A 22359-nucleotide genomic window follows, 5' to 3' on the forward strand; every position below is an offset into this window, starting at 1 on the left:
TCGTGGGTGCCAAATCACCTTCTCCCCGGGAAGCTCCCTTCTCCCGAGCCGCGAAACCTCAGCCCCACCTCCATTGCGCCCCCACCGCACCAATTACACAGCCGCCTTCCTCCCTAATGCCGGAGACGCTGTCCAATTGCCCTCGTGCACTGGGCCGTGTGCCTCTTACTCCGTGCTGCTAGTGCTGCCTCGACGACGGCCGCATGAACCGTACCGGAGCCGATTCACCCCCTCCATTGTTCACGGCACCGGAGCGGTTCCAATTTCGATCCGAGCGGTTCCAATTTCGATCCGTCCAGAGTCCTGGCGATGCTTCCGCGTAACCGTCAACCGTCGCGACATTGCTCTTTCCCTGCCGCCGGTCGCCACCGCAACCGCGCCGGCCTCACCGACTCGGCACCTAGACCTGCCTACTTCACCATGCCGCCAGATAGGTCGCACCCTCATCTCAAATCACTTTATTTAGGCGTCAGTTGTCTGAATTTTTATTCTGGGTCAATCGATTCCCAATGGGAAGCAGCACCCCTCGAGGCGGCGGAGCTCCTAGGCTATCGGTTGGCTGGCGTCAAACGTAAGGGTGCGGGGCCGCAAGTTCACCGTGGAAGCAGCACTTAGATGGCTATCTTTTAGAGTTGCATGGGTTAAAGGTACTGCTACCGCCGGATTTGGATGACGGGGAGTCTTTGTGGATTGGTCCGAGGGCGGCGCAACCACGGCAGTGCGGTGGGGCGGGGAGCGGGGTTTTGGCCGGGGCCACGGACGGCGGAGGCAGGCTGCTCTGCCGTTGGTCGCTGGCTCTTCGGGGAAGATTCCGAACAGTGTCAGCCGGGAGGCACAAGACGGCCATCAAGCCATCCGGCGTAGATCGGACAGTACCAAAATAAAATAAAATCGTGTGACCCCAATTTAGTCTTCAGTCAACAGACGTGTGACCACTCTTGTACCTTGTTGTTGATCTCTTAGTGTATTTCTTCAGATCAAAGAGATATGTCATTCTTAACATTATGCGTTATCTGCATCTTCAGACACACCGTCTTCCGACTCACCGCAGCTGCTCCAACAAGGGAAGCATACACCAGAAGGGAGCTACAGTCCCCACTCAACATTTCCCTGCATCGAATGCGTGTGCCCGACATGGACAGCCACAACAACTGCAGGGCCATCGACAAGTCAGCACATGATGCTCACTCCTATGGATGACAGCCAGATAGGTTGTACCCTCATCTTACTTGTGTGCAACATTTATGGCTTTATTATTCATCTAAGCACGGAAAATAGATCATCATATTTCACTGTATATTCATGCTGATATCTTACGGGTCTTGTTCAGGAGTTCACGTTGTTCCATAGTTCAGCTAAGATACTTGTTCTTTAGGTAACGTTGTTCCATAGTTAACATCCATCAGCCAATGCTATCCCACAGGCTGGTGATTATAGTATTATACCACTTCTAGTATTACCTATGTTGTTCTTTAATACTTTTGTGTGCCATCTAGTTAATCTCGAGTACAAATGATACATATTATGTAGCTTTCATCTGTGTTCTCCCTTTAGTTTATGAGACCTGTTGCTGCTAGTTAACCCCAGTCCTACTATTTATGTCGTATCCTACAGGCACTCATTTACATAAATCTAACTACTAGTTGTCTTCCATGCATGCCAGATATAATTGCACACAGTGATATATCCACAAGAACCTCACGGAGCAATGTAAAGGTCAATAAACTTGATGTCAATGATACCCAATATGATGGAACGTGTAAAGGCAGTTCTTCAGAAGACTTGCAGAAAGATGATGAATCCTCTTCACCCCACAAGGTCCTTGCTCTAACTTGGCCTGTGATATGGGTACAACATTCATATAATGTCCTGGAGTGTATCTACTCTGTTGCAATGCCATGTGCTTAGCATGCTGATCATGCATGTAAATATGTCATGCCTTCCTGTTTTTCAGTACCTATTCCATTCATGATAACATGTTTTCAAATTCAAGTACTGTCATTCTACTCTATCGCAATGCCATCTGCTTAATTTGGACATCATGCTTCTGAATATCTTATGCATTGTTATTCATCAGTATGTACCTCATCTATCTGCCATACCATGTTTTTTTACATTGAAGTGTTGTTCTAGTGCTCTGTTGCAATGCCATCTTATTTTCCCAATCATACACGTGTATGTTGCCTTAGTTATTTCTGTACGTATTCCGCTAGCATATAGTTTTACATTCAACCAGTGTTTTTTTTGCTGTGTTGTCCTCTCGTATCCCTAGCTCTTACACCATACTCCCTCCGTCCGGATTACATGTTGCCGCAATGGATAAAAAGGATTTATCTAGAACTGAAATACGCCTAGACCCAACCATTTTTTTCCGGATGGAGGGAATACATGTCAATATGTCATGCCTTTCTATTCTTCAGTACCTATTCCATCTCTCTGTTGTCGCATGTTTTATAATTTAAGCACCATTTTTCTATACAAGGCATGCAAGGGGAAGACGACTATGTTAGAATCTGAAGGGTTACAAACAAGGCCTTTGCAAAAGATCCAAACACCAGGAGATAATAAACGAACTCCAGTTTTTATAGATACTGCTCCAGCACAGAGAAACCCAACTCCTACTGATAATAAGAAGATTCCAGTGGCCAAAGAACTAGTCCACTCAGAACTAGTCCACTCCAGTCCAGCAAAAATATGTCAACTCAATTCTAAGAAGCGTGTGTGTATCCTTGTATCATGAAATTTTATAGCATGATGATCATATTTTCTACATGTTTCTTACCCATCTCTCTTTTAGAAAATAAGCTTAACAGATAGAAGAATTTCTGCAATGGTATCGTTTATGAGGAAAGATTCTTGCAGGAATTCTTTGTGCTCCAATGTAGATGTAAGTACCTGTTGTATATCACTATATTTTTACATCAGCATGTATTTTGTTAATCGGCGTGAATCCAACCTTTATCTGATCTAAATTTAGTTGTAGCAAAATGTATGATTAAAGGCCACAATGTTGATTTTTGTAAGGAAAACTGCCTGGTAGTTTTGCATCCTGAGCTGCATGAGTGTACTATCTCATATCAGTGGGTTTGAATACTTTGGTTCTACAGTGGGTTTTTCAGTGTGTGTTTTTACTGTGTTGTCCTGTTGTATCCCTAGCTCTTACATCATACTCCCTCCGTCCGGATTAAATGTCGCAGAAATGGATAAAACTGGATGTATCTAGAACTTAAATACGCCTCGACCCGTCCATTTAGTTCCGGATGGAGGGAATACATGTCAATATGTCATGCCTTTCTATTCTTCGGTACCTATTCCATCTCTACTGTAGCATGTTTTATAACTGAATCACCATTCTTCTATATAAGGCATGCAAGGGGAAGACGGCTATGTTAGAATCTGAAGGGTTACAAACCAGGTCTTTGCAAAAGATCCAAACGCCAGGAGATAATAAACCAACTCCATTTTTCATAGATACTGCTCCAGCACAGAGAAACCCAACTCCCACTGATAATAAGCAGATTCTAGTGGCCAAAGAACTAGTCCGCTCCAGTCCAGCAAAAGAATGTCAACTCCATTCTAAGAAGCGTGTGCGTATCCTTGCATCATGAAATTTTATAGCATTCTGATCATATTTTCTACATGTTTCTTACCCATCTCTCTTTTAGAAAATAAGGTTAAACGATAGAAGACTTCCTCCATTGGGATCGTATTCGAGGAAAATATCTTGCGGGAATTCTCTATGCTCCAATGCTGATGTAAGTACCTGTTGTATATCACTATATTTTTAGATCAACATGTATTTTGTTAATTGGCGTGAATCTAACCTTTATCTAATGTAAAATTAGTTGTAGCAAAATGTTAAAGGCGCCAATGTTGATTTTTGTAAGGAAAACTGCCTGGTAGTTTTGCATACTGAGTTGCATGAATGCACTATCTCATATCACGCACATTACTGAATTGTAGTGCTTCTCTGTTTGCCCATTCATTCATTGTGTCAATGTTGCTTTTGTACTACCTTACCTGGATGATGATAGTTGAGCCATATTGTGTTAATTTGGAGTAGGCTAGTTGCCCAAACGCTCGTTGTTTCAATGTTGCTTTCCTATTATCTGACTTGGACAATGATAGCAATGCTAGTGTGTTAATTTTGTGCAGGCTGCTGAAGATAAGAAGACAAACTCTGAAAACAGCAAGGCAACCCCATTGTTTCTTTCTAGTAAATCTAGGCCAGGTAATAGGGCAATAACTCATGATTAATCTGTTTGGTTCCCGTCCTAATTTATGTTATGATGCAGTGGTCGAGATACTCTCCACTATCAATAATACAAGCCTGCCAAAATTGCCATCTGAATCTGTTTAGTATCCTCTGTCTCGAATGCAATGGAATAAATGTATGTTTGTGAACCAATTAATGGCTGAAGCAATGATGGAAATGGTGGATGAATCAGAGGTGTAGAGTTGTGCGACACAACAACTGATCAATGTTTTCAGAGACAGTGTAGCAAAGCAGAAAGAACTTGCCCACATGCTTATGGGCGTCATCTGTGCTGAGGTGGCAGATTGTGACGTTGTAGATGGTTAGGTTCTGCTCATTTATTTGAACTGGCATCAATCTTTGATTGCCCAGTGGATGTAATTTCCTGTAATATATGCTGGATGTGCAACATTATTCCCTGTATGTCGTACCTTTGCTTGATCGGTTTTGGTCCTGTGCATAATTGCTCGTCGTAATGGGCTCAAATTATCTAATTTGGCATAAAGACATGTACGAACTTTAGTGGGCCCATTAAGTTAATGGGCCGTTACTAGGCTGAAAGTTAATGGTCGGCCCTCTTACCTCCCAGGTCGTTAACAGGCCGACATCGAAGCGGGCAACAGGTGGCCCCAATTTATTTCACGGGCCGTTAACAGGCCGTTACTAAGTTTGGGCTACATATGGCCCAACTATACTGTAGGCCTTTAGCAGGCCGAAAGAGACAGTGGGCTTGTACTGGACCATGAAGACCATGGGCCGCTAAGAGGCCGAAAGTCAGGTCGTATTGTAAATGGCCCAACTGTGTTGTGGGCCTTTAGCAGGCCGAAAGAGAAACCGGGCTGGTATCGGACCATGAAGGGCATGGGCCATTAAAAGGCCAAAACTAAGGTCCGACTACAAATGGCCCAACTCATTTATGGTCCGTTAACAGGCCAAAAGGCACACAGGGCCGGGAATTGGCCCAACACTTAAATGGGTCACTAAAAGGCCAAAACTCAGGTCCGACTACAAATGGCCCAGTTGATTTATGGGCCGTCAACAGGTTGAAAGTGACACTGGGCCAGAAATTGGCCCAACACTTAAAAGGTCCGCTAAAAGGCCAAAACTCAGGTCCGACAACAAATGGCCCATCAGATTTATGGGCCGCCAACAGGCTGAAAGACACACCGGGCCGGAAATTAGCCCAACATTTAAATGGGTCATTAAAAGGCTGAAAGATGTACATCCTGAAAATTGGCTCATCCATTAAATGGGCCATTAACAGGCCGAAATCTTCGGGCCGATATTGAGCCCAAATATATAGCGGGTTGTTAACGGGCTCGAACTGATGATGGGCTGCAATGGTGTCAAATCTTTAACGGGCCATTGACGGGCCGAATTGGCACATCTCATATGGGTCGTGGGCTTAAATGGACTGACACAAGTAGGCCTTATATGGGCTGGCCTGCTAATTTTTACTGGGCCGGCCTTTTCATAGAAATGGGCCTCTGTTGGGCCGTGCCACGTGTCGACGTATCATAGGCGCCTTCCGTCCAATGAGTGGATGACATCTGTCCCAACGATGAGCCGACACGTGTTTCCTCCAGCCAATGATGATTTTACATGTGGAAAATCCCCATTGGTCAGGGCTGTTAACGGGTTATCGTATCCAAAACCCGACCCGATAGCTTAACGGTGTTCCGTTATGGTGTATGCCACGTGTCGGCCACCCTTGACGAAAGCACTTCTGTGACGCGCGATTTATCGTCATGGAAGTGGACACTTCCATGATGATAATTTTGGTAATGTCATGGAACACTTCTACGACAGCACAGGTATGACTATCTTGATTCTGTCATAAAATCATCATGGATGTACATGCATGACGAAAAACGCGACCTACTGTGACAAACACGTATCATCACGGAAGTGTATTTTTTTTAGTGATGCCCGTCACCTTTCTTCGCCTGCCGTGCCTGGAGAGGAAAGGGACAAGAACGGGGATTATGGGGCACTTGTCTTTTTTTTCTCAATTTATAGGCACTTGCCAAATCTTAACTTTCCAGAAAATGTAATCTTCCAAGCCCATGCTTATGTTCTGTAACATCTGTACTTGTATCAGCATATTAATGAAAAAGATGAGCTTTTGCCGGGAACTCATGCACGTAAATGTTCATGCCGAGGCGAAACACCCCTTTAATAAAAATAAATGAGTCTCCCCGGCAAGCTACCTTGCCGGCGCCCTCTGTGCCTGCCAGAGAATCACATCTGTCGGGTTATAGACGCAGGGTCCAGCCCCCTGCCAATCTCTTTTTGCCAAAGGTTATTACAACCACCCCGGCCGAAGCAACGTTCGAGGCGGGGATGGGAGCACCTAAGTCCAAAGAGTGGCGAGGTTTTCTAATGCACAAGTCACAAGTTACAAACATGAATGGGTAGGAGATTAACTTTATCTAGTTGGGCCAGCGGGGACGATGTGTCGGGCAGTTTTCTCAGTTTCTTGCCGGAGCGTTGTTACTGCGGCTGAAAGGAGGAGAGGATAGGGGCATGGAGCCTTGATGGATCCCCGGTACCTGTTAGAATCTAATGTAGCAGAATATCCTGGGCAAGCATGGCATGCATACATATATATAGACATGGAAACTAGCAGGGAATTGTACATGGTAAAAACTATCTGGCTTTCGCACAACGTCTGCGCCTGGCTCTGTACATAGGGTTACATGCCTTGCCGGCAAGGCTAGTATGAAAGGGGGTTGCTGGAGCTTCCGGAAACCGTGCCCTATTGGTAAAACTTGCAAATATGTTCGATATTCCAGGAGTTGCTCACCGGAATGCCATATTCGGTCTCCAGGCGGACTGCGCCGGGCATGGTGACTCGTATTACCCGATAGGGGCCTTCCCACTTTGGCGTCAACTTGTTTGAATTCTTGGCGGACTGAACACGCCGAAGAACAAGGTCGCCTTCCTCAAGGCTTCGGGTGTGAACCTTGCGGCTATAATAGTGGCGCAAGGCATGCTGATAGCGAGCGGCTCGCACAACAGCTCAAAGACGATCTTCCTCAAGGAGCATTGCATCATCTTGGCGCAACTGCTCTTTCTCAAGCTCATAATAAGCGAGCACTCGAGGTGACCTGTATATGAGTTCCATGGGGAGAACTGCTTCTGCCCTATATACCAGGGCAAAGGGTGTCTGGCCGGTGGCTCGATTTAGTGTCGTTCTAATTGACCAAAATAACTATCGGCAATTCATCAATCCAGCGCCTTCCACACTTGTGCAGCCTGTCGAAAGTTCTTGTAATGAGGCCTCGCAACACTTCAGCATTTGCCCTTTCCGCCTGGCCATTGCTTCTTGGATGAGCAACAGAAGCACAGCATACTTTGCTGCCAAGGTCTTGGATATACTGCATGAAAGTGTGGCTCATGAACTGTGTGCCATTGTCAGTGATGACTCTGTTTAGCACACCAAAACAGCAAATGAGTCCCTTGAAGAACTTGACGGCCGACTGCACCGTCACCTTCCTCACTGGCTCCACTTCCGGCCACTTTGTGAACTTGTCAATCGCAACGTACAGGTACTCAAAGCCCCCGACGGCATGGGGAAAGGGGCCCAGTATATCGAGCCCCCAGACCGAAAATGGCCAGGAGAGAGGGATTGTTTGGAGTGCTTGAGCTGGTTGATGAAGCTTCTTTGAATGAAACTGGCACGCTTCATACTTGGTTACTAGTGCCATCGCATCCTAAAGGCTAGTGGGCCAAAAGAAACCTTGCCGGAATGCTTTGCCGGCAAGGGCTCTTGACCCTATGTTGGAGCCACATATGCCTCGTGTATCTCTGCCAACAGCTCCAGTTCGTCCTCCTGAGGAATATACTTCAGTTTCGCCCCGTTCGGCCTCCTTCTGTAAAGGACATCATCGATGAACTGGTACATGCTAGACCGATGGGCTACTCTTTCTGCTTCTTCCTGCTCCTCAGGGAGCTCCGCTGTTTGGAGGAAATGGACTGTATGTTGTACCCATGTCGGAGCCTGAGGCTCGATGGCAAGGACTAAAGGCATGTCTTCTGTCGCGGGGGGAGCTGCCTCGACGGCAAGAGCTTGGGACTCTGCCAGAGGCTGCTGCTCCCCAACAAGCTTGGGGTACCCGGCAACTTCCTTGGCGGCGGCTCCTAGGAGCTCTGTGGGGGAAGTATTCGCCAGGGCCCGCCTTTCTTTGCTTGTTCTTATCTGCTAATAGTTTGATGGATGGCTGAGTCAATTGAAGCACAAAGGTATCTGGTTCCACAGGTAGCTTGAGGGCAGCGTGCTTTGACAAGTCATCGGCAATGTTGTTCTCTGCTCGAAGAACATGCTTTGCTTGCAGACCGTCAAAGCGCTCTTCCAACTTCCTCAATTCATCCACGTAAGCCTACGTCAGCAGGCTTTGATAATCCTTGTTGACTTGCTTGATGACAAGTTGTGAATCTCCTCTCACAATAAGCTTCCTAATTCTGAGGCCTGCCGCGATCATGAGACTGGCAAGCAGCCCCTCGTACTCCATGGTGTTGTTTGTCGACCTCTCTTGGGGAAAGTGCATCTGGACTACGTACTTCATGCGCTCTCCGGTGGGCACGACGAGCAGCATGCCCACACCAGCACCTTGTAACGAGAAAGCCCCATCAAAGTACATAATCCAATGACTACTTGCCTCTTTGACGGGAAGGGTGGTCTCTTGAACTTCTTCGTCGGGCGTGGATGTCCATTCTGCTATGAATTATACCAAGGCTCTGCTCTTGATCATCGAGGTACTTTCAAATCTGAGACCAAAGCTTGACAGCTCCAACGCCCACTCCACAATCCTCCCAGTTGCGTCTGGGTTGTGCAAAATCCGTTGCAATGGGAGGCAAGTGATGACAGTGATCTCGTGTGCTTGAAAATAGTGGTGCAGCTTTCTCGAGGCCATAAGAAGGCCGAAAAGCAACTTCGGCATGCCAGAATACCATGACCTAGCCCCCTGTTAGAGGGAGCTGACAAAGTAGACTGGGTGCTGCACCACCTTCTTCTTCTGCTTTACTTCGCTCATTTGCGTAGACTCTGTCTTGTCGGGACTGGGTCCTGCCAGGGATTCTGCCTTGCCAGCATCGGGCCCAGCTGGCCCTAGTTCCTTATCCGATGGCATTGCCGCTGTCATCGCCTCTTCCTCAGCTTCTGTCTCCGACACTAGTGCAGCACTAACCACTTGATTTGTTGCTGCCAAGTACAGCAACAACGGCTCTTGTGGTTTGGGCGTGACTAGTACTATCATAGAGGAGAGGTACATCTTTAAGTCTTCCAGCGCTACCTCTGCCTCCGGTGTCCATTTCATTGGACCCTCTTTTTTCAAAATTTTAAAAAAGGGGAGGGCACGCTCAGCAGACATAGAGATAAACCTACTCAGGGCGGTAACACAACCGGCAAGCCTACGGACGTCCTTCACTTGTTGGGGCACCTCAATCTGCTCAATAGCTTTGATCTTGTCGGGATTCGCTTCGATTCCGTGTCGATACACAAAGAACCCAAGAAGTTTGCCGGATGGGACGCCTAACATACACTTCTCAGGGTTGAGCTTGAGATTGATCTTGTGCAAATTCGCAAAGGTTTCTTCCAGGTCCTACACGAGCGTGGCCTTGTTTTTGGTTTTGACCTCTATATCATCCATGTAGGCTTCCATATTTCTATGGAGCTGGGGATCAAAACCGATTTAGACCGCTCGGGCGAAAGTTGAACCAGCGCTCTTCAAACCGACAGGCATCCATACGAAACAGTACGTACCACATGGGGTGATGAACACGGTCTTTTCTTCATCTTCCTTCGTCATGAAGATCTGATGGTATCCTAAGTAAGCGTCAAGGAATGACAGTAGGTCGCACCCAGCAGTGGAGTCCACTATCTGGTCGATACGTGGCAATGGGAAAGGATCCTATGGACAGGCTTTATTGATATCAGTATAGTCGATACATAGCCTCCACTTCCCATTCGCCTTGCGTACTACTACTGGATTGTCCAACCACGTCGGGTGGAGTACTCCCTTGACCAAGCCTGCCGTCTCCAACTTCCTAATCTCCTCGATGATAAACTCTTGTCGCTCCAAAGCTTGCTCTCTGACCTTCTGCTTGATGGGCCGTGCATGGGGGCAGACATCAATATGGTGCTCAATCACCTTCCTAGGAACGCCGGGGATGTCGGATGCTTGCCACGGAAACACGTCGACATTCGCCCGCAGGAAGGCGACGAGCGCGTCTTCCTATTTGCTGTCAAGGGTGGAGCTTATGGTAAAAGCTCCGCTCGTGCCATCCTCCTTGACGGACACCTTCTTGGTTTTCGGCGGGGCCGTCTTAGACTTCTTGCTCTTGCTGGTAGAGCTCTCTGGCACGTCCTAAGCGGGAACACAACACTCCGAAGAGGCGCGTTTGCCAGAGTGAGTGCAGGAACCCTTGCCGGAGCCAGGAGTCTTGCCGGTGGCCGAGGCCTTGTTGGTCTTATTCTCGGTGGTGGGAGGAGGTGCTTTGGCGTCAGATGCTGCAACCGCCTCTCGATAGAGGTGATCGCACAGATGAGCATGTCCTTCTTATCGCAGCTGACGGTGATGATGCTCATCGGGTCGGGCATCTTCAGCTTGTTATATGCATAGTGCGATGCTGCCATGAACTTGGCCAGCGCTAGGCGGCCAAGGATCCCATTATATGGCAACGGGATCTCGGCAACATCAAAAATGATTCTCTCCATCCTGTAGTTGAGGTCGCCACCAAACGTGACCGGTAGCATGACCTTTCCCTTGGGCTGGCTCCTCCCCGGATTGATCCCTTGGAACGTACCCGTTTCCTCAAGATCTTCATCAGGGATCTGCAGCCTCTTGATCACGTTGGGCGAGATCAAGATCAGGACGGCCCCACCATCAACTAACATCTTCATCACCTTGAGGTTGCGTATTGTTGGTGATACCAACAATGGCAAACACCCGACCGCAGCTGTGCAATCAGGGTGATCCTCAGTGTCGAAAATGATAGGCATGTGGGACCACCTTAGCGGCTTCTAGGCATTGACCATTGGTTCCGTTGCATTAATCTCACGTGCCCACTGTTTTCAGTTGGCGGTGGGAAGAATGCAACGAGGCACCTCCATCCACACACGTGACTTATGTTGCCTTCTAAAACTCATGCTCGGTGGATTCATCATCATCATCGTGATCGTGATCCTCCTCTTTCTTGTCGCGGCCTTGAGCGGACCTCTCTTGTTGCCTTTCTTTGTTGCCACGTCCTCCTCGACTGCTGCGCTTCTTGTCGGATCCTTCGGCGCCTCCTTGTCCCTTCTCCTTGTCTCATCTCTCGTCGTCAGCCCTTTGCTTCTCCATCAGCAGCTCCACTTGGCGGAAGTTTTGGAGGTCATGGCCCTTGGTACGGTGAATCTTGTAGTACTGCTTGTCGGAGCCCTCTGACTTGCCAGCAGCCGCCAGGACCCCGCAGGCATTGCACCCGGCAATCTCCTTGCCGGGGTCATCAACCTTGGCTTTCTTGGCGGTGTCGGGGTCGCCAGATTCCTCTACGGCAAGCACGGTCTTGCCCTTGCGCTTCCTGTTACGTCACCGGCCCTTCTTCGCCTGGGCGACAACGTCTTCGTCTTCATAGTCACTTCCCACGTCGGCATGTTCTCCGGGGTACTTTCTTCCTTCCTCACCTCGGGCACATCTGTCGGCCAGAACATACAGTTCGACAACATATGCAACCTTGTTCATCGCCAGCTCTTCACTCATCTTAATATTGCGCTTGTTCTGATGGAACACGTTGATGACAGCGGCGGGATGAACATAGGGGATGTTGTACTGCACACGGCTAAATCTCTGTATGTACTTGCGCAATCATTCGCCGTCCCTCTGAGGGATCACATGCAAATTGCTTGCCAGTCCAAGAGCTACGTGGTCACCCATGAAGGCACCAACAAACTCGTGGCACAGATCGGACCAAGAAGAGATGGAGTCTATCGGTAAATGCATCAACCATGACCTGACTTTGAGCTTGAGTGCCAACAGGAAATAGTTGGCGAGTACCTTGTTGTCTCGTGCTCCGGCAGCTTGCATCGCAATGGTGTAAATGCTCAGGAACTCAGATGGATGAGTCTTGCCGTCGTACTTCTCCGGGACCTCCGATTTGAACACACGGGTGTTGGGCCACCGGAACTGTCATGGCTCATGGGTGAACGTTGGACAAGTTATTGCATAGGGCAGGTCGTCGGCATCCCCCGGTGCAGGCTTGTATGTAGTAGGCCCAGCACGCCTATCAGACTGGTAACGTGCCTCCCGTCGCCACTCGATAGTAGTCCAGGCGTCCTCCTTGAGGCGCTCTCGAAGAACTTGGCGTTGGTCACGAAGCGTCCGTGGGTCTGATGATGCTGTGGACACATTATCAGGGGCGTCAACCCGACGGGCCTACCATGGTGGAGGGGAGTGCACCATGGTTGCGGCGCCTCAAACTCTTCCACTGTCTATACGAGCTGGATCGTCAGTCCGGCACCTTGAGGGGCTTGCTCCCCGCTGGCCATCCCTATTGGCATGGACAATAAGGCTATGGATGGCAGCCCTCCACTCTTCTTGCTTCTCCAAGGCAGGAGGAAAGTCGAGGAGTATCTGCGTTCACGACAATGCTTCTGCTAGCGTGGGTGGCAGCGACACGCGCGAGGAATGGGAGGAACTCGGACTTCTAACTATTTTAGAAGGGGTCCCATCATGATTCTGCGGCTGCGCGCCCTTCTCGCCAACATCATGGCGTGCATGTCGGCCCTGCGTGTCTTGAGAGTGATGTTGAGGGATTTTGTCACGGCGACGCCCGGGGTCTTCAACATCATGGCGCTGTTCGTGACGCATGAGCTGAGAGGACTGCGGCACATGCACTGGCGGGGTCGTCTTCCTGTCCTTGGAGGTCCCTGTGCCACCCGTAGGTAGCGCGGCTCCATCCTTGGGAACGGCGGCGTGCCGACCGTCGTCGCCTCTACGGAGGATGCCGCTCGTGTGGCTTCTCGTATTTGGATGATGGGGACGATCTTGGTCTCCTCCACCACTGGCATCCGCCATGTCGCCCGTCCGTGCAGGTGCGGGCAGAGCAGCCCCTGACGGGCCGATCACTGCGATCATCTTCTTCTTCGGAGCCATGGCGATGAAGAAACTACCGCACTAACTAGTAGACCAGATTCTCATAACTACAATCCCCTACCTGGCGTGCCAAAGATGTCGGGGAAACGAACACCTATGGGATCACAAGAATCCCTTCTATGTTCCGTGGGGGATTAGTTGCACGAAGAGCAGGTCTATCGGTTAGCACACAGGGGTTTTACCTAGGTTTGGGCCGCAAAGATGCGTAATACCCTAGTCATGCTTGTCTGGATATATGTGTTCTCGAGCTTTTGAACTAGCTACGGTGCGAGCACGGTTCAAAAGTCTGAATCCCCTCCCTATATGCCTTGGGCCTCCTTTTATACGTAAAGGGGTTGCCACAGTGGCACACAGGAGGTGGCAACCTACAGTGTACGAGCTTAACCCTCGGCAACATAGGAGAAACCCATTTAATGCGCTTCCTATGTGCCCTCTTACTTTATCAAGGACGGCAACAGAAGCCGTCCCATCCTTCGCTGCTCCTTCTTGCTTCGACACGCGTCCAGGCTGACGAGGCATGCGGTGCCATGCTGGCTAACTAGCTGCTACATTCGTGCAAGGGTAAAGCTTCCACAAAGATCTGCATGCCGCCATGCAGGTGTCTGCTTAGTTGGCACGCCGATCGTCGCACTGGAGTGGTGGTGAGGTGGGAAGCTTTCCCAGGCATGAGTCTGGCCATGGCCCAGCGATCGTCCCCGACAAGGCTTGCCGGGGGCCTTGGAGTTGTCCCCGACAAGGGTCTTGTCGGGGGTCTTTGTCTTCTGGTCCCACGTGGACCCGTGGGCTGTCAATCTTTATGAGGATCTGCATGCTACCAAGCATGTGTTCTTAGATCTTGGTCTTAACATTGTCGATGGTGTCAAAGCTCTCAGCCCCAAGGGTGATGGGCTTGCTAGTGCTGCACAGGTTGGCCCGGCAAGGGTGTTGCCAGGGGAGGTCCATCTTGCCTCCTGCTCATTGTGCTTGAGTATCTGTCTTGGTAGTCTTCGGGTTTTGTCTTTTGTTGCCCTGTCGGGCCCGGCCACAAGCGTGTCTACAACTGCCCATGCACAAGTAAGGGGTACAAGAAGAGCCTGTACTTTTGTACACCGACAAGTAAATATGAGATCTAAGTGTTTTTGTGAATATGGTTAGTTCATAGTCCTTGCTGAAAACTTGAATATTGGCTGGACATATTTGCAATAACAAGATCAAGCAGAGTTTGTAAAACTTTTTCTTTGTCACTTTCAGTTTGTCAACTGAATTGCTTGAGGACAAGAAATGGGTTAAGCTTGGGGGGAGTTGATACGCCTCCATTGTATCTACTTTTCCAAACTCTTTTGCCCTTGTTTTGGACTCAGATTTGCATGCTTTGAATGGAACTAACCTGGACTGACGTTGTTTTCAGCAGAATTGCCATGGTGTTGTTTTTGTGCAGAAATGAAAGTTCTCGGATTGACATGAAAATTTACGGAGAATTTTCGTGGAATAAATAGAAACTACTGGCACAAAAAGATATCAGAGGGGGGCCACCTAGAGGCTACAAGCCCTGGGGGCATGCCCACCCCCTAGGGCGCTCCCTGCAGACTTGTGGGCCCTCTGGACCGCCTCCAACCCTAATTCTAACTCTATATATTCCTATTCGGACAGAGAAAAATCAATAAGAATGATTCATCGTGTTTTACGATATGAAGCCACTGCCACCTCCTGTTCTTCCTCGGGAGGGCACATCTGGAGTCTGTTTTGGGCTCCGAAGAGGGGAAATCATCACCGTCGTCATTACCAACCTTCCTCCATCACCAATTTCATGATGCTCACCGCCGGGAGCGAATAATTACTTCGTAGGCTTGCTAGACGGTGATGGGTTGGATGAGATTTATCATGTAATTGAGTTAGTTTTGTTAGGGCTTGATCCCTAGTATCCACTATGTTCTCATATTGATGTTGCTATGACTTTGCTATGCTTAATGCTTGTCACTAGGGCCCGAGTGCCATGATTTCAGATCTGAACCTATTATGTTTTCCTGAATATATGTGAGTTCTTGATCCTATCTTGCAAGTTGTAGACACCTATTACGTGTTATGATCTGCATACCCCAAGGTTACAATAATTGGGATTCTTTCCGGTGATTACCATAGTTTGAGGAGTTCATGTATTCTCTAAGTGCTAATGCTTTGTTCCGATTATCTATTAAACGGAGGCCTTAATATCCCTTAGTTTCCTTATGGACCCTGCTACCACGGGAGGGTAGGACAAAAGATGTCATGCAAGTTCTTTTCCATAAGCATGTATGACTATATACGGAATGCATGCCTACATTACATTGATGAATTGGAGCTAGTTCTGTCTAGCCCTAGGTTATAACTGTTGTATGATGAATGCCATCCGACATAATTATCCATCACTAATCCAATTCCTACGAGATTTTCACATATTGATCTTTGCTAAGTTAATTTGTCATTGCCATTGTTACAATCTCTAGAAAATTGCTATTGGTACTGTTATCACCGTCACCATTACTTCCATACTACTTTGCTACTAAAAACTTTGATGCAGATATTAAGACTTTCAGGTGTGGTTGAATTGACAACTCAACTGCTAATACTCGTGAATATTCTTTGGCTCCCCTTGTGCCGAATCAATAAATTTGGGTTGAATACTCTACCCTCGAAAACTGTTGCGACCCCCTATACTTTTGAGTTATCACACCTCTAAATATTCAAATGAACATATGTTTTGTGTGCCCGTACCTCTCATGGGGCGACAGGGGGCGGTCAGTATCTTCCATGCTATGCGGGTTATTCTCATGATAAGTGTTTATTCACTTGTCCTTGCACGAGAGGGGTCGGTAATCGGGATGCCTAGTCCCATGATCAAATCGCAAAATAATGAAACAAACTCCCTCGAGAAGTTGTTGCTATGGAGGGCACCCGTGGATTCGGCTAACCATGGCTTGTGTTTGTTGGTGGAGGGGGAGTAAACTTTACCTTACCGCTTGGGAACCGCCACTAATGTGTTTAGCATGGAAGATATTGAAAATTCTCGGTCGTGACATTGACAGGAAAGGCATGCCTCTCAAAATAATATTTATCTCTGATTTAAGCTTGAAGCTCTGGCACCTTTGCAAATCTATGTTTCCATCTGCGAAGGGCCTATCTATTTACTTCTATGTTATTTACTTTTTTATTAATCATCACCTTCTCAAACAAGCACCAGTCCTGAGAGCACTATTGTCATTCTTATGCATTGTGTATAGTTAATATTGTGTGCATCATAATTTGATCTCTTCTACCATGAATTACAATGTAACGACCAAACCTCGAAGGATCGGAGTCTTTGTGCTTACCGTGCTAGTCCCTGGATCGAACTCGCTAGCACACACAATATAGATGAATACTAGAATAGCAAGTGCATCATTTAGTACAACGTATAATAGCAAGTGCACTTGGATAGCTTTATTCAATCAAAAAGCAGAAAAGTAGCATAAAATAATGATGAGTCCCATCATAGCCCACTGGTGATGCTGAGTGCAGACTACGGTCATCACAGGGAGGGGTCCTGATTTCTGTCACTCCAGGGTTGACGGATCATAACACGTAGTAGGTGATTATAACTTGCAAGATCGGATCTAGAACATGGATATAATGATGATAACATCAACGGTTCAGATCTAAAATCATGGCACCCGGGCCCAAAGTGACAATCATTAAGCATGGCAAAGTCTTAGCAACATCAATCTCAGAACATAGTGGATACTAGGGATCAGGCCCTAACAAAACTAACTCAATTACATGATGAATCCAATCCAACTCCTCACCGACCAGCGAGCCTACGAAGGAATTACTTACTCCCGGTGGGGAGCATCATGGAATTGGCGATGGAGATGTGTTGATGATGACGAAGATCGAAGATCCCCCTCTCTGGAGCCCCAAACGAACTCCAGATCTCCCCTCCCGAGGAAGAATAGGGCTTGGCGGTGACTCCGTCTCGTGAACTTTTATTTCTGCACAAAAACAACACCATGGTAGTTCTGCTAAAAACAGCGTCAGTCCGGGGTTAGTTTCATTCAAATCATGCAAGCTAGAGTCCAAAACAAGAGGAAAAGCATTAGGAAAAGTAGATACATTGGAGACGTATCAACTTCACCAAGTTAAACCTTTGCTTGTCCTCAAGCAATGCAGTTGATAAACGGAAAGTGAGAAAGAAAAACTTTTACGAACTCTTTTGCGCTTGTTTCATAAATAAGCTTAAACAACACCAGGGTTTCAGCAAAGATTATAACTAAACATGTCGACAATAACTCCTAAAAATTATATTAACTCATATTAATGACATAAACAACTAGACAGCAATAATAAGATATCTCAAATAGCAACACGTTGTCAAAACAACCATGATATAATATGACAATAGTGGTATCTCGCTAGCCCTTTCTAAGACCGCAATACATAAATGCAAAGCACCCCCAAAGTTCAAGCAGCGACTAAACATTGTAATTCATGGTAGAAAAGATCCAGTCATGATGTGCCTGACATTAGCTATACACAATACATCAGCATGACAGCAGTGCTCTGAGGTTCTGGCGCTTATTTGAGAAGGTGATGACACAACATAAAAGTAAATGGATAGTCCCTTTGCAGAGGGAAGCGGTGATTTGTAGAGGTGCCATAGCTCATATTTTTAAAACGGAGGTAAATGATATTTTGAGACATGCACCCTTCTTATTCACTTTACGACCATCAGTTATCAATATCTTCCATGCTAAGCACGCTAGTGGCGGTTCCCAAGCAGAAATGTAAAGGTTATGACTCCATTGGGAGTTTTTGTTTGATTATTTGTAAGCTCTTTTGTTTTTGCAGTTTGGGACTAGGCACCCCTATTACCGCCCTTTTTCTCGTGCGATGGCGAGTGAATAAACACTCGACCTGAGAATAAACCGCTTAGCATGGAAGATACCGACTACCTCCTATCGTTCCATGAACGATCCAGGCACACAAAAAGGATATTTATTTGAAGTTTTTAGAGGTGGCACATGCAAATTTACTTAGGACGGCAGGGTAATACCGCATATAGGTAGGTATGGTGGACTCATCTGGAATAACTTGGGTTTCAGGTTTTTGATGTACAAGTAGAGTTCCCACTTAGTACAGGCGAAGGCTAGTTAATAGGTTGAGAAGCGGCTAGCAAGAGAACAACAACGGTCATGAACACGCATTATGCATAAGGAAGATTGGACACTAGCATGAGTAGGATATGAACACCATGAACATAAACATCATAGAGGCTATGTTGGTTTTGATTCAACTACATGCATGAACATGTGCCAAGTCAAGCCACTCGAACATTCAGAGGAGGATACCATATCATCATACTACATCACAATCATTTTAACGCAATGTTGATATCCAAGATAAGTCATTATTCACTCCTAGCTACTTATGTGTGGCATGAGAAACTATAATCTCTAATTGTCATTGAAAACATGTTTGATCATAATAGGCTGAAGCATGGATACTAGGTTAAACATATTACGAGAACAGAACAAGTCGAGTTCATACCCGTTTCTCTCTGCCATAGCCAGTTCATCTAATATTGTCATTATTGCCTTTCACTTGCACGACCAAACGATTTGAAATAATAATAGTGCAAGAGTGCCGTGGACTAAGTTGGAATCTGCAAACATTTTATTCAAGAGGAGAAGACAAGGTAATATGGGCTCTTTGTTAAATCAACATGATGCAAATGAGAGACACTCAAGCAAGCAAACGAACAAGAGAAAAGCAAAAACGAGAAAAACTATTTACACGGGAAAGCTCCCAACAAGTAAAAGAAGAACAAGGAAATCTTTTTGGGTTTTCTTTTAGTGCTACAACAATTTAAACTAAGAAGAAAAATCAAAAAGAAGCAAGAAACATATTTTTGCATTTTCTCAAAGTTTTTCAAACACACAAGAAGAAAGCAAGAAAGTAAATTAGACATGGATGATACAATGAAAAAGTATGGACACCGACAAATGGAATAAAATGTGTGATCATGAATGTAATGTCGGTGGGAATACGTACTCCCCCAAGCTTAGGATTTTGGCTTAGCTTGGTAATCACCAGTCGTAGAAGCCGTGAGGTCCAATGTTGAAGTGGAGGGGAGCATGCACCATATAAAGGGTCCCACTGCTGGGGCTCCTCCTGTGCCGCCGCCAGGTTGTTCCAGTAAGCGACAATGTCCTCAGGCATAACTCTGTATTCGTTCCTGGAAACATAATCAAACAAAGCATGTGCAGGCAAGGGGATAACATCACGAGTGTTTTCACTAAAAACTAAATTTTAAGGCAAGTTAAGATCATGGCGATCAACGGTAAGAAAATGATGGTCCAACATAGATTCTCTGTCAAGGTAAACCTTGGGCAAGGGGTGATCATGTTGTCGTATCTGCACATTGAAGCCAAATGAGTAGCGTAAATGCCCCCATGTATTTTACCCTTGAATCTGTTAAGGTGAAGGCGACGTGCCACAATAGCTCCCAAGCTAAAAGTGTTGTCGTCATAAAGTGCGCGACATAAAACAGCAAAGTCTGGGGCGCTAAGTGAACCTACCTTCTCTCTCGTTAACAAGCACTTTGCGATAAATAAACCAAAATAATGCATGGCAGGAAACTGCAAGCTAGCGGCAATGGTGGCTGATACTCCTCTCTTATCCCCCACAGTCAGAGTACGGTAAAAACCATCAAACTCTGAAGGCCTAGGCTCTACCAAACCCCCATCAAAAGGAAGCATGCATATGTCACAAAATTCAGTAAGTGGAATTCGGCGGGGTTCAACATATAAGTTAAATGACACCTCGGGTGGATTATCCCTAGAATGAAACTGAAAGTTTTGCACAAAGGAATTTGTGAGAAGATGATATTGTTTGCATTCAGCTGTGATGAAGTTGGTGAGGCCAGCATTAGCAGCATATTGGTTGAACTCTTGGAGGATTCCGGCCTCTTCCATGAAATCATTGTCCGGCCACTCACACGGTCGTAGTTCCGCCAACCTCGGGGTATCAAGATCATTGTCAGAAGATTGCCCAATATCCCCCTTGGAGTTCTTCTGGGAAGCAAACTTCCTAAAGATATTCATCTTTTTCCTATGAAAAAAATTCTGAAATTTTTAGTCCACCAAATTTTTCTCAACAAAACTTCACAAAATTGATAGCAATTACTCATAGGGATGTATAGAGGCCATAGCAAGCATTCAAACTACTTAGAACTCTAAGAATTCAACATGCAAGCTCATCTACATCAGCATCAAGAGTGGCTAATTATTCTAAGTATAAACCACTAAAACAAAAACTAATAGGACACATGGAGGAGTCACATACCAAGCAACAAATCCCCGAAACAGTTTTGGAAATGAAGCTTCGAGCAAGGAGATCAAAATCCGCGGTCTCAGGAGCAAGAACACAAGAGAGAGAGAGAGAGAGAGAGAGAGAGTGACTTTTTTCTGTGTGAATGGAGTGGTGTGGGAGGAAGTAAGTGAGGGGGGCTCACAAGGTGGGAAGCACCCACCAGGGCATGCCCAGGTGGATTGTTCCCACCTAGTGCACCTCCCTCAGGTATTAATTCCACTAGAAATTCATAAATGTTCGGAAAAAATCATATCAGGTTTTTAAAGCATTCTGAGAACTTTTATTTTTGGGTCATTTTTTTATTGCACGGAAAAAGCAGAAAACAGACAAATCATGGCATTTTATTTTATTTAACTAATAAAAACAAAAAAAGGTAGGGACATAAGGTAGTGCTTACTAAATTCATCAACTTCATACCTCTCAAAAATGATCCATTAATAAGGTTGATCAAGTCTTATTAACAACCACTTTCGATTAGCATGAAACCGAAGAACTTTCATAAATCACTAAGTTACCTCAATGGGGATATGAATGTCCCCAACAATAAACATTTCATATTTCTTTTTCATAGTAGGTAGAGGTAGTTGAAAACTTCCAATAGTGATTGTAGGAGATTTTTCAATAACATTAATATCATTCACTTGGAATCGTTTCTTCGGAAAGTGCACCATATGCTCATTACCATTGATATGAAAAGTGAACTTGCTTCTATTGAAATCAATAACATCCCCTTCGTATTCAAGAAGGGTCTGCCAAGGACAATCGACATGTTTTCATCCTCGGTCATCTCAAGTATAACAAAGTCAGTCAGAATAGTAACATTAGCAATAACAACAGGCACATCCTCACAAATACCGATAGGTATGGTAGTTGATTTATCAGCCATTTGCAAAGATATTTCAGTAGGTGTGAGTTTATTCAAATCAAGTCTTTTATATAAAGAGAAACGCATAACACTAACACCAGCTCCCAAATCACATAAAACAGTTTTCACATAATTTCTTTTGATGGAGCAAGGTATAGTTGGTATTCCCAGATCTCCAAGTTTTTTAGGTACTCCATCTTTGAAGTGTAATTAGCAAGCATAGTGGATATTTCCGCTTCCGACATTTTTCTCTTATTAGTGATGATGTCTTTCATATACTTTGCATAAGGAGGCATTTTCAAGATATCAGTCAAGTGAGTGCCCAAAAAGACTGGCCTAATCATTTCAGCAAAGCGTTCAAATTCTTCATCATCTTTCTTTTTAGTTGACTTAGGTGGAAAGGGCACAGGCTTTTAAACCCTTGGTTCTCTTTCCTTTCCATGTTTTCTAGAAACAAAGTCTCTTTTATCATATCTTTTATTCTTAGGTTGTGCGTTATCAAGATCAACAGCTGGTTCTGTCTCAACATCATTATCTGGTTCTTTATTATTTGGTTGAGTGTTTTCATGAACCTCATCATCATCTTTTTCATTATCAGAAGGTGAGTGTTCATTACCAGATTGAGTTTTAGTATCAGAGATAGAAACTTCATTATTATTATCAGGAGGTTTTTCTACTTCAGGTTCACTAGAGGCAGGCAAAGTCTTATCATTTTTCTTCTTCTTTTTCTTTTTAAAAGAACT

Source organism: Triticum dicoccoides, chromosome 6B, assembly GCF_002162155.2.
Source record: "Triticum dicoccoides isolate Atlit2015 ecotype Zavitan chromosome 6B, WEW_v2.0, whole genome shotgun sequence".
Classification (NCBI taxonomy): Eukaryota; Viridiplantae; Streptophyta; class Magnoliopsida; order Poales; family Poaceae; genus Triticum; species Triticum dicoccoides.